General features: G+C 37.1%; 1 pseudogene; it reads left to right on the top strand.

The window, feature by feature from the left end:
- Positions 1–758: 758 nt before the first annotated feature.
- The window catches only part of LOC116116607, a 32777-nt pseudogene continuing 19982 nt past the window's right edge, over positions 759–13553 (top strand).

Genomic DNA, 13553 nt, shown 5'->3' with positions numbered 1-13553 from the left:
TTTTTTTTTTTTGGGTATGGGTTTATGTTGAGAAGTTACCTGATCTCATTGATATGGGAATTAGAAAGGGAATTTGACTTGGTTTTAACTTGATCTATGAATAAATTTGACAATTTTGTTATTTGATGCTTTACTTATTTTATTAATTTTAATGTTGTTAAATTCATGATATGCCACATTTCACCTATTTGTAGAAGACTTAGCAGAGGAAAGCTTTTATGTTAGTAATGTAAGTGAAATAGCAGTAATGCCCTTGCTCTATTAAGATGATTTCTGTTTTGCTGTATTTGAAGGTCTCTTCGTACCAATTTACATACTGGTGGTGAGAATCTATTTGTCGGTAAACTTAAACCAGCACTTGGAAAACCAAACAATTGTAAGTTCGTTCTCCACATATCTCTGTTACCGGGCAAAGCACATATTTAATATTTCCATTCTTAAATATCAACTTTTTCAATCTTCTCCCCAAAACCAACTTCGAAAAGGGGAAATTGAGTTTCTTACTTTTTTATTTATTTATTTATTTTTTATGTTAAAATGTTGATTTTATTCCTACCTTTGGCTCCTCGTTTTGAAGCAGAGATTACTTGTTCAAAGACTGATGCTTTGTTTAGCTGATGGGAAAATAAAAGAGAAAACCCAAAATATATACCAAACTAAGAACAGAGAGTAAAAGGAAAATCTTATTTTCTTTGTAATCTGGTATGTATAATGTAGAACTTGCATTATGTGTCATCATTGCACTTTTAAGCTATTTAATGTTTTTGTATCTGTTTATTCTTTTTAGGGTTATGGTTTATATACCTGTCATGTGTAAGAAGATGGTAATGTTGTTTTTTGTATTCCTTTTCATGTTAAGTGAACAAAATGTAACCTTTATTGTCCATGGTTTGTTAGGTATGGCTCCCAACAAGGTGTATTGCATTGTTATTTTGCTGTATTTCGTCTGTGGAGCGGCTTCTGTCTCCAACAGAAACCAGAAAGCAAAATTGGTTGTTAATGCTTCTGAAGGCAGACCGATTCCTCAAACATCCTTTGAAATATTCTTTGAGGTAGTTTATTGTTAGCTTCCACTTGGAGTAATTTTGTTTTAATGTTAACCTTATTATTATTATTTTTAATCCAATTCATGTTGGTAGACTTGCACATACACTAACATACTACTTATAAATGTGGCTACTAAATTTATTAAATGCATAAATGAGAAAAAGTAATGCAAGGTAAAGTAACTAATTATCCATATTACTCTATTTTTCTCCAGGGAGATCAATCATGCCGGTGCTGGTGGATTGTGGGCGGAGCTTGTGAGCAACAGAGGTCATTCTTTATTCTACTATTTATATATTTGATGTTTGGTAGCTTAAGTTACATGGTTGTGGATTTTTAGTGCATAAGAAAAACGAATCAGGGGTTAATTAGTACGCAACAATATTTAATGTTTCCCAAATACCACTTCAAAGCCACAACATATTAATTCAAATACACTGACAAAACTCATTCGATACATTCACAAACACTACAAAACCAATTCCACTCATAAACATAGCCTGTTGTCATCAAAAACATTAATATCTCTCCATTCCCAAAAAAAAAAAAAAAAACAAAAAAAAGCCTTCAACCACAGAATCCAACTTTTTATTCAAATAACACTGTACATACTTGTCATTAGGACTATTAGTATCTCTCCGTCCAACGTTACTTCTTTCTCAATAAACAACTTCAACCTCAAAATTTCTTTAACAAGCCCATAGTGTATTAAAACATAAGCTACAAATTTTTTTTAAGGATTTATATTTTACAATTTGGTTGAATAATTGTATATATTTAAGGTTTTTAATGAGGTGTTTATTTCAGGTTTTGAAGCTGTCAGGCAAAACAAATCCTTGAATATTCACCCTTGGTCTCTTATTGAGGATGAATCATCCATAATTGTTTCAACTGACCAAACATCATGCTTCAAGCGGATTAAGATTGCACTTCGAATGGAGGCGCATTGTGATAATGATACGTGTCCTATTGGAGGAGTTGGAGTCTATAACCCAGGATTCTGGGGAATGGTAAGAAATAGTTTATCTTAATTACACAAAAAACTAATGAATTTTTCTGTATCCTTATTATTTGAATATGCTGTTTTAAATCTTAATTATTAATTTTTTTCTTCTCTTTCCTGCAGGACATCAAACAAGGGAAGATTTACAAAATTGTCTTTTACCTCCGTTCATTGAGCTCAGTTAACATATCAGTATCTTTAGCGAGCTCAGATGGATTGCAGACGCTGGTCATTACCAATATCATGTGAGCATTATAATTTGTTTTTTTTCCACAAAGATTTTTGTTTATTTATATTTTAGAGTTTAATTTGATTTGATTGGAGTGCTTCCGCTTATGATGTCTCAAATTGGACAAAGATGGAAGCTGAAGAAACAAATCCTAATGCAAGACTTCAACTGAAGACATCGAAAAAGGGGGTAATGTGGATTGATCAAGTCTCAGCCATCCCCTTGGACACATTCAAGGTAATTACAAAAGAAATTCAACATGCAGTTTTCCTTAAATTTAATCCCTCCTTGTTTTCTTTTAAATAGCTTTCATTGGGTTGGGTTGGAGTTAAGTATTCGTTGGTTGGAAAAGATTATCTTGGAAAAAATAAGATAGTTTTGTTTTTGTGTGTCATTCCTTTATGGAGTTCCTTATTGTTATAATAAGAAACTATTGTTTCAAAATGAACTTCTAGTTTGTCTTTGGAAGCTGAATGATAAATGTAAACTTTGCATGTAAAGGTTTTTCTTTTGTTTGAACATAATTTTTCAATGCATTTCTTCTTATTACTTAGTAATTAGTAATTACCTTCCACATGTATCAAAGACTTTTTGTATCTTGTCGCAGGGGCATGGCTTTAGAAATGATTGCAAATATCAAACCTCGATTCCTGAGATTTCCAGGTGTATAAAGATTTATTGGTGTAGACACTTCTTTGCCCAAGTGTAGGTTGTTTCAAGTTAAATTATCAAAATAGAAAATCTTGTCTTTCATTTGGACGTTTGCGATTGATATTTTGTTTCTTAGATTAATATTTGGAGTTGCCTTAAAAATATATTTTAATTTAACTTGTTTTCTATTAATGCCTTCATGCTATCTTTTTTATATTAAGTAATTGTTATCTATTAACGCCTTTATTGAAACAAATATATAGTTTGTTTACTCATTCGTCTTTGTGTGGGTTCATAACTTTTTTTCTAATGGTTTTCTTAAACCAAAGTTTTAGAGGTTCTTGTAATGGATAAAAGGTTGAATATCATTGTTCAATTTGTAAGAGTCCCTTGTAAATATAAATTGTTTGCATTACACTTTATTTATTCATTTCTTTAAACTTAATGCTTTACATACGTGTGTACATGTGTTATATAAAATTGATCTTTAATGTGTACTATTCTTGTAGTTAGATTTGTTCTTTTCTATTTTCTCGTGTGAAAAAGGGGAAGGTTGGCTGGGTTGTCACGTGAAATAGAATTTCAACTCTTGAGACAAATTTAATCCTTTAATATCTTAAGGGATTGGACATTTTTAACATTCTGATCTGGTTCTATGCCTTGAGGATAGCAATTGTGTCAAAATTTTGTAATATGATGTTTCCTTTATATACTAAATTAGCTTTGGTTTGAATCTTGCCCAGTAAGCAAATATAAAAATTTATAGAGTTCAGCACATATTTCCTTTGATTGGCTTTATCGAATCACTGCTCCTTACCTCTCTTAATCTCTTTATTTGTGTTCAGTAACTGTAGTTATATTTATTGCTCAGAAATTCAAATATGAATAATGCCATATTTTCTTATCATGTTACATTAGGTGGCAATTTTGTTGGAGGAACTCTTTTAAGAAATGCCTTTCGTTGGAAAGACACTGTTGGCCTTGGGAGGAGAGACCTGGGCATTTTAATGATGCATGGAACTATTGGACGGATGATGGACTTGACAATTTTGAGTTTCTTCAAGTAAGTATTTGTGTCTAATTTGGAGGAGAAATTTTATTTTTGTTCTTAATACTCCTTAAGTAGATAAGTAAAGTAAAAGTTTAATTCTTGTTTATGCAGCTATCTGAAGATCCTGGTGCATTGCCGATATGGCTGTTTAGTAATGGTAATGATGCATATACTTGTTTTTGTCCTCTAATTGGCCTATGTGGTTGATTTATTTTTTACTTATATGTTTTATAGATTTTGAAGGTGTTAAATGTGAAGCCTCATTACGACATCGTTTAACTTAAGCCAAGAAGTTCCAAAACGACACCGTTGTGACTTAAACCGACGCTCAATCCTGATCGTTGGTTTGAATCCAGATCTAATGGCTGAGGACTAAGGTTGAGTCAAACCTATAAAAGCTGATGACTCTTCAGTTTTTCATTAACGCGTTTTTTCTCTCTGTTTAATATCTCTCTGAGTTACAAATTAGGGTTTGTTCGTGTGGGTGTAAATCTACGGGAAATCTGTCCATTGAGTTGTGTTTCTTGGTGGGGAGGGAACCCGGTGTAGTGTTCTTATCTTAGATTGTAGGTTTACTGTTGTTGGTTCAAATCTTGTTTGATCTTGGTTGAAATCTTGTAAGAGAGAGAGGTTGAGGGTTGAAATCATTCCTGATCGAAATAGAAAGTGCAGCGAGCATCCATATTCTGGAGCTCAACGTGGACGTAGCTTGTTCAATATTGAACAAGTGAACCACGGTAAATACTGTGTGTTGAATCTGTTTGGTTTGCGTTGATTGTGTGTTTGTTGGTTGATGTTTGCTTGATTTGTTTACGATTCTTTACAACAGTGGTATCAGAGCCTTGTATTAGGTCTAAGGTGTATCTAGGTTTAGGAATCTTGACGAATTCGAAAATTAGGGTTTGGTAGAATTTGGGGGTTTTTCGATTTAAAGATTCCTAGATCATTAGGACTTCAAATCTTGCTGAATCGTGGGCTAATTCTTGAGATTGGGTCACAAACACAAGGGATTGACGGTTTTTGGGCAAAAATCAAAATTAGGGTGTCATTAGAATTTGGGGGTTTTCTTTCAAATTAGGGTTTCGAATCATACTGCATCTGTTTAAGAGTATTTCGGCTGGAACACCAATGACCGTCTTAAAAACTGTCTGGCAGTACTTGGCAACCTTTGGTCTAACAATGCCACGTACTTCTTAAACTGTTTTTTTTTATTTTTTTTTTTGTTTTTGCCTTGTCATTACAATATAATGAGCACTACTCGTATGGAGATCTCCCAATATGATGTGAAGATCGACTTCAATACATGGAAAAAAAAAATGAAGGCTTTGTTATCACACAACAAAGTCGGGATCGCACTTGAAAAGGATGAGTCCAAATAGCCAGAAGAAAAGAAAAAGAAAAAGGCAGAAGTGGACGAAGAAGCATACAATTTGATCATTATGAACCTGTCAGACACCATGCTGCGAAAGGTGGATGGTGTGGAATCTCCAATTCCACTCTGGGGTAAACTCGAGTCTCTGTATGCTCTTAAATTTGCCCCTAATTTAGCTTTCTTGAAAGGTGCTTTATTTTCTTATAAGATGGATATAGCTAATGTTAGAGTAGATGCCCTAGAGCCAATCAATTATTGTAGAATTGACTCTTTGTAATAATGTTCATTAATTAATAATAAAAGGCATTTTTATTCTATATCGTGTAAATCATTATTATTGCAATATGTATTGATATATGTCCTTAGAATGGTAGAACCGTGATGAGGGTATCAAGTGTTTCAAATCTTGATAGTGAGAACCCTATGAGCACATATGGTGGCCATTCTAGAAACGTCCNAATATATTTACTTGATGTATTTCTATACGTATCCTAGTATGAAGCAGTTATTACAAAAGGAGCAAGGGGATCATCAATGGCCGGACCATGAAGCTCGTTACCGACTGGGATAGATGGTTCCTCAATGGTAGGAGTGACGACAACCTCTTCGGGGTTGGGAGCTGGCAAATCTTTTGGAGCCTCGCTAAAAGGAAATTCGGCAACAATGGGGGGAAGTGTAGGTAGAGGAGCCAAATCCTCGACCTCTTGCTTAAGGCCAGTCTCCTCCTTGCCTTCGTTGACTTCTTCTTGGCCCTCACCATCAGGCTCGAAATCATCCGAGTACACATAGGCCATTCCCTGAGCTTCGGTCCTCATTCTTTTGACCTCTTTCTAATAAGCTCGCAAAAGAAAGGAGAAGTCGATCGAGGGGTGAGCTTCTCCTAAGCCCGATTGGTGATGGCTTCATTCAGTTCCTTGATTTGAAGCCTGAGCTACTCCGTCTCAGTCTCGACATTTCATCAACCTTCCGCTTTCTAGGCAAGGTCGAGTGAGGCATGTTTGAACTTCGCCTCCCAATCTAAGGCAGTTTTTTGAACCGAGGAGAGCTCTAAGTTCAGCTTATTATTCGCACCGCGCTACTGTGCCAAACTCTTCTCAGCCTCGGCCGCTTTGGCTTTAGCCTTTGCCAACGCGGCCTCGTTCGCCTTAATTTTATCAAGGAACTCCTTTTCCTTGACCCCAAAGATTGCCATCTCTTCCTTAAGCCGCTTAAGCTTGGCCTGTTTCGCTTCTTTCTCCTTCTCCACAACATGGGCTCTAGCCAAGACATCCTCCTTCACTGTCTCTGTTAGCTACCATCCCTGATGAGTGCCCTCCAATGTGGGATAACACTATCGTAAAGAAGCCTACTCGTCACGGTAGCCTTAAAAAAAAANAATTGCCTGCATTGTACTAGTTTTCAGTAGGTGTTACAGTGACTAAGATGACCGAGTTTTTGGTAGTAGATTGTCCATCCACTTTCAATGGCATATTGGGCCGACCTCTACTTCGAAACTTCAAAGCTGTCATATCCATCTATCATCAGAAGATGAAATTTCCCACATCGACAGGGTACTCAAAACCCAAACTTAGGGGCACTTGGGCCCAAATGGGAGGGTCCATTCAGGATCTCCGAAAAACTCGCACTAGGAACCTTCCACCTGGAACGCCTCAACATCAAAGCAATATTGCGAGCCTGGAATTTTGAGCATTTGCAAAGGTATTACCAATAAGCAGCTTGGGTTTTACTCATGTTTTATTTTCTTTCGATCAATTTTTGTAAGGTCGTTTACAGCCAAAATGTTCTATCAATAAAAGAGTTACTATTCATAACTTTTCTTTGTTCGCCATTTTTATTTACTTATTGTTTAGCATTTATCATTCATTGCTTAAAAAATCGCAACCTACGCGATTGCATCTAAAAAACTCAGAGTCAAGAGCTCAGGAAAAGGTTGCTTATCTCAATAAGTCATGCCAAAATCCAACTCATTAAGGGTGAAATACCACAAATCGACGAAGTTACACTTGGAAAAATTCAAGTAAAACACATTGAGGGAAATCAGTCATAAGCCGGTGACCAAAACTTGAAAAGGACAATGAATCCAAAGTCAGAGTTGTTGCATAAGATTTCCTCGCATATATTTGAAAAGTTCCTCAAAAAGCGAGCTATGCATAACTTGAAGCATATTCAAATTTTTATGATAAATTCGATTAGGACGATTGAAATGACTCTGCAGAAATAAAAAAAATTGCTCGACAAAGACATGCAAAAATATCTTTCATTCATTATAAGTTCTGATTACAAATTAAAAAAAAAAAAAAAAAAAATCTTTCATTCATTATAAGGTCTGGTTACAAATTAAAAAAAAAAAAAAAAGAAAGAAAGATAATTTTTTTTTTCTTAAGTAGGTAGAGGAGCAAGGGGATCATCATCGGCTGGACCATGAAGCTCATCGCCGACTGGGACAGATGGTTCCTTCTTTTGGAGCCTCGCCCGAAGAAAAATCGACAACAATGGGGGGAAGTGTAGGTAGAGGAGTCGGATCCTCGACCTCTTGCTTAAGGGCAGTCTCCTCCTCGCTTTCCTTGACTTCTTCTTGGCCCTCACCATCAGGCTCGGAATCATCCGAGTACACATAGGCCATTCCCTGAGCTTCGGTCCTCATTCTTTCGACCTCTTTCTAATAAGCTCACGGAAGAAAGGAGAAGTCGATCGAGGGGTAAGCTTCTCCTATGCCCGATTGGTGATGGCTTTATTCAGCTCCTCGATTTGAAGCCTAAGCTACTCCGTCTCAGTCTTGACATTTCATCAACCTTCCGCTTTCTAGGCAAGGTTGAGTGAGGCATGTTTTAACTTTGCCTCCCAATCTAAGGCAGTTTTTGAACCGAGAAGAGCTCTAAGTTTAGCTTATTATTGGCACCTCGCTACAGTGCCAAACTCTTCTCAGCCTCGGCCGCTTTGGCTTCAGCCTTTGCCAGCGCGACCTCACTCACCTTAATTTTATCAAGGAACTCCCTTTCCTTGACCTTAAAGATAGCCATCTCTTCCTTAAGCCTCTTAAGCTTGGCTTGTTTCACTTCTTTCTCCTTCTCCACAACATGGGCTTTAGCCAAGGCATCCTCCGTCACTGTCTCTGCTAGCTGCCATCCCTGATGAGTGCGCTCCAATGTGGGATAACACTATCGTAGAGAAGCCTACTTGTCACGCCAGCCTAAAAAAAAAAAAAAAGAGTGAAAGTCAGTGAGAAATAATGACAACATGTATAAAAAGAAGAATGGGGTGAACTACTAGTACCTTTGCCTTATAACTGCACACGCATGCTAGCATCTGGTGGGAGATGAATTCGTAACACCCGCGAGGGTTCACGGGGTGACGCCATCCTTGGTTGCTGCGGCCCCAATGCTGATATGATCAGGGAGTTGATCAATTAGTGCATTGACTATAACTCGAGCCGCCTCATCCATCTTTTTACCTCCTTGTCGAGACGAGTTGGATTTACTTCCCACGGTAGCGATAGCGATAGCTTTTCCCATGGGAACAAACTTCTTCTTGGACAAAACCTTGGCTGCAGATTTCTTTGGGCCGCCAGCCTGTCAGACTACCTATTTGCCTGAGTTGGCTTGTTGCTCGGCCATCTTCTGCTTTCTCGAGCCCTTTAAGGCTTGGTCGATTTCTTCTTGCCCGAGCCATCATATTGCTCAGGTGCATTCTGTTTCCCCAAGCCTCCAATTGGCTCAGATGCTTTCTTCACTAGCCCTTTTTGGGGCTTAGGGATACCTTTCCCGCTAACTGCCTTTGAGGCAGTCGTGGGCTTTTTCGCACTTGGGCCTTCCCCAAGTTCGCCCCGACTTCTTTTCACACCAGTGACATCAATGGGCAGTTTCATCGCCGAAGCAATCAATAGTTTCTTGGTAGCCTCGGAAGTTGCCTCATTTTTCTTAAGACCCTTCGGTTTCTTGGCCCACATTTCTACAAAAAGAGAAGCAAGCAATAAGTGACCTACCTATACAAAAGGAAGAAGTGGAAGCAAGCAAACACTTTACCTTTCTCGAGAATGGTAAGGAATTTGGTGTTATCTTAGCAAAAGCCGTATGCCTTCAAGCGACAAAGTGAGATAATCTCGTTAACGTTGCCTCCTTGTCGGAAAGGTCGCTGAAGCGCTAAAGCCTCTGTAATCTTGTAGCAGGGATAAAATTTTGCTAGACGTTAACTGCAAAGCAAAGAAGTTTAGTTAGTTCAACCATCGAGCTTGAAAACGACCTTCGCACACACTAGGGGTTGAAGTCTTACTAGCTTCTGAAGCAAAAACGTCGGTCTCCTTGACCTCATAAAAGAAAAACTGAGAGTCCCAATGCAGGACCTTCTTTGGAACGTCGACTAGGTCATTGAAACGTACCTTCCTCGCCTTGGTGAGGTAATACGTTTGGTATTGACTTTCTTTAATCTATACAAATGGACGAGCTTTTCCATAGATGACTCACCCAACTCGGCAATCATGTACGCTATATACAAACCTATGATTATGACGTATGAGTTCGTGGATAGCTAAAGAGGGATAATGTCGAATCGCCTCAAAACGCTGTCAATGAAATTGTGAGGGGGAATAGACACCCCACATCTCAAAAGGGTTTCAAAGATCACCACCCATCCTGTGGGGGGATTCTTCTAGTAAAAGTTCTCTGGAACCCTGAAGTTGAGTTGAGGCGCATAAGTCTCTTTTATGTGCCTAAGATCCTTGACGTCAATCAAGGATTGCGATTCCCTCCGCAACCTGTGAATTGGAGACTGTCTTGACTGAGCCAACTCCATAGAAGCGTGATCGGATGAGTACGTCGCGTTAGGATCTGAGCTTCGCACGATGACCTTCTCAAAAATCTAGGGGATTATGCCCTCGAGGACTGCTAAGCCTGCAAAGGAATCAAACATGCGATCAATCGTGTGGCTGCTAGACGAAGACATGGCTATAGCTCGCCTTTGGGTACTTGAAATAGAAACAAACATGTGTTAGAGCTCGAAAAACTCGTTGACATATCCATACTTTGCTTTTAGTTTAGGCACTCAAGATAGCTTGTGCCAAACAACAGACACACGCGACCTACCAAGGATTCTGATGGCTGCCATGATAAACCCTCCTTAAATCCAGGATTGGCGAAGACACATTTAAAAATCCTAATAAAGCCCTAAAAGATTCAATGTGGCCATGGTAATGGCCACCCTTAGTCGCGAAAATCAAGAAAACAACTAAAGAAAGGGAAAAGAAACCTTATCGGAACAAGAGAATGGGATGAACTCGCTGGAAAAAACACCGTGAAGATGAAGAAGCAGCGATGGAATGAGTAAGAACATGTGAGAGTTTTTGCAAGATGGGTAAGCTTTTTGATGAGTTCACCCGCTTTTATAGTGGTTTGCATGGGAGACGAAGGGGTGGGGTTCAATCATAGCCTTCGATCTACAGTGAATCTCGACCCTTCATTCGTCGAGCAATCTCGGCCTTTGGACATGGCTATGTGTCAACCATCTACGAGGGGCGATGAGCCATTAGACTGCCATAATCATAACCATCGCCGCACGTCACCTCAACTCCGCGCATGGAAAATTATAGTTGCCCACGCGTGATGAAAAGTAACTGTCAAAGGCTGCCGCATTTAATGTGTCATGTCCCCGTGGAATTTACACAACTATCATTTCTTTTCAAATTCTGAGTTTGTCAAGAGTGTCACAGAAGAGAAAAGGTCCAAGTGTGGAGCATGCCGATTGAGCATGAGTTCGACTCTTGAAGTTCGACCGAGTCTCTATCCAATGCCTTACCGATAATGCCGAGCTTGATATCAAATCGAGCAATAGTCTTCAAAGCTCGAAACGAGCATCGAACACTAGGGGGTAGATGTTGTGTGTGATTTTTCCACCAAGCTTGGATTGTTACGAGGTTATAGCCCGATCCAGAACCAACTCGACTCTACCGATTGTCCGACCTAACATAAGCTCATTGAGTTATAAGGTCGACTTAGCACAAGCTTGTCACGACCAATCCTTGCAGTCGTTCAACCAACTCACAAATAAGTTCAGATCTCGGATATCTTGAGAAGGATCAAATTGACAGCAATCTTTGCGCATCACAGTGCCCAATCGCAAGAATATCGGGGTTACATTTCAAACTTAATTGTAATCCCATTATTTTCGCTCTTTCATTTGTACAAACTATGTATATAAACCCTCTTTAATGATGCGAAAAGGGTTAGAAAACATTTCTAGGATTGTCATTGTAAGCTCTCATAGCAAATACAAAAAAGTGGACTTAGGCTCAAGAGTTCATCTCGCCGAACCACTTTAAAAATCTCTTTGCCATTTACTTTACTGCACTTTATTATTTACTCACTGCTGGTTACCAGTAATCATGCACACATTAGTTTCGATCCGTCAAGATCGATCGGATCACTCTAGTTGGTGCAAAGTCTTGTATCAACAATTACTTATTTATAAACTTTACAAAATTAGAATAACTAATAATCTCTAAAAAAAAAAAAAATAAGATAATTTGAATAAATCAATATAATTTAACTTCGTACGCTCAAAACTTATAAAGAAAAATGTCAATTCTAACTAGCTAGTTTCGGAACCTCAAAATGTTTTAAATTTATAAAAGTTCACATAAAAATTGTTAAAAACATTTTATTAGATATTGATGAATTTCTAAATAGCACCAAACCGTCTAATTTAGGTTATACTATAAACGAAGTTAGAGAAACTTGTCCTGGAAATACTGAAAGTATAGGAGAGAGGTAAAGAAAAGGGTCAATTTACACAGTGTGTATTAAACAGGATTGTCGGTTGAACAACATAATAATTAAAATATGCACTGAATAAACTTTAGAGTAATGCTATGTGCACTAACCAATTTGTACTAATCCAAGTACTAACATTGAAAATTTGAATTTTTTTTTGGAGAGAAATTTCAAATTTTCAATATTAGTATTTGAATTAGTACAAATGGTTAGTGCACATAGTATTATTCTAAACTTTAATATTCAATAGTTAGGGCTGACAAAATATATATAGATTTGATGGTGTTTCAGTGTTGGGTTGCTCTGTCCTTAGCTAGAGTTTGTGAATCGGCCAGGTGGATTTGCACCAGCCCATTTTATTGGATTAGATAAGGCCCAATCTGAAATGAATCAGCCCATATTGGCTTACTAACTTATTTTCTAACGTCTATTTATTTGGAGAGCTGAGTTTTTTAAGCCCACTAAATATATTATTTTTTATTTGTCAATTGAAATGACTTAAACCACCTTCTGATACATATGAATTTTCTTTTATCAACCATTCTCTATCAAATACTAATTGTTGTCTTTCTAAATTTTAATCTCAAATTTTGTAAACAGAACTCTAAATCATAACAATCAGATTCATAAACTAATTGAGAAACAAAATAATAGAAATTGATTCGAACGACACAACTTAAAATATTGATGTAAGAACAATGGAACCAACTTAAAAAACCTAACACAGTATATAAATTAATTTTTTACATTCTTTTGGTGAGTTCCTCTCTCTATAAATTATTTTAATCACCAGCTAACTATAAACTACAATAGAAAAAGTTACATCCAAAATACGTAAGTGGGTTTAGTGATATTATCCAAAAATAGTGTATAATACATTAATATATAAACTAAAGGTTTGGAAGGTTTGTTTTAAATCGCGGTGGGTGGGTAGTTTTTTAGTACAACTTCTTGAATCACAACTCTTTATTGAATGTTATGTATATATTTGACTGCAATATAATTTTTCCTTTTTTAAGGAAATACATGTACAGTTTTGACAAATTTTCATGTGCATATCATCAATATATGATATTTCCTGCAGTGATGTTCACAAGCTTTGGTAATGCCTTCTTTACTATCTTGTTTCCTTAATTTTATCTGCATTTCAAATTACCGAATAGAAGCACTGTAATATCATTTGTATTTATAGGAAAAGACTTGGACATCATCTAGCTGGACTCTTAAAATAATTGTCTCCAAGTTTTCATTAGTAGACAATACAAGTAATAATTGTCTCCAATTGAGACATGAAATTAATATAAGATGGCATATAGCTGTGAAAGGGAAATTTATCATGTTGTTTCAATTCATGATATCAAGTAAAAATATTTAAGTGGGACCTATAATAATTCTCATATCCATCAAATCGAATCTTTAAAATTTGGAAAGCTAAAGGG

Source organism: Pistacia vera, unplaced genomic scaffold (genome assembly GCF_008641045.1).
Source record: "Pistacia vera cultivar Batoury unplaced genomic scaffold, PisVer_v2 Contig78, whole genome shotgun sequence".
Taxonomy (NCBI): Eukaryota; Viridiplantae; Streptophyta; class Magnoliopsida; order Sapindales; family Anacardiaceae; genus Pistacia; species Pistacia vera.
This window is presented reverse-complemented; position numbering and strand designations above follow the sequence as displayed.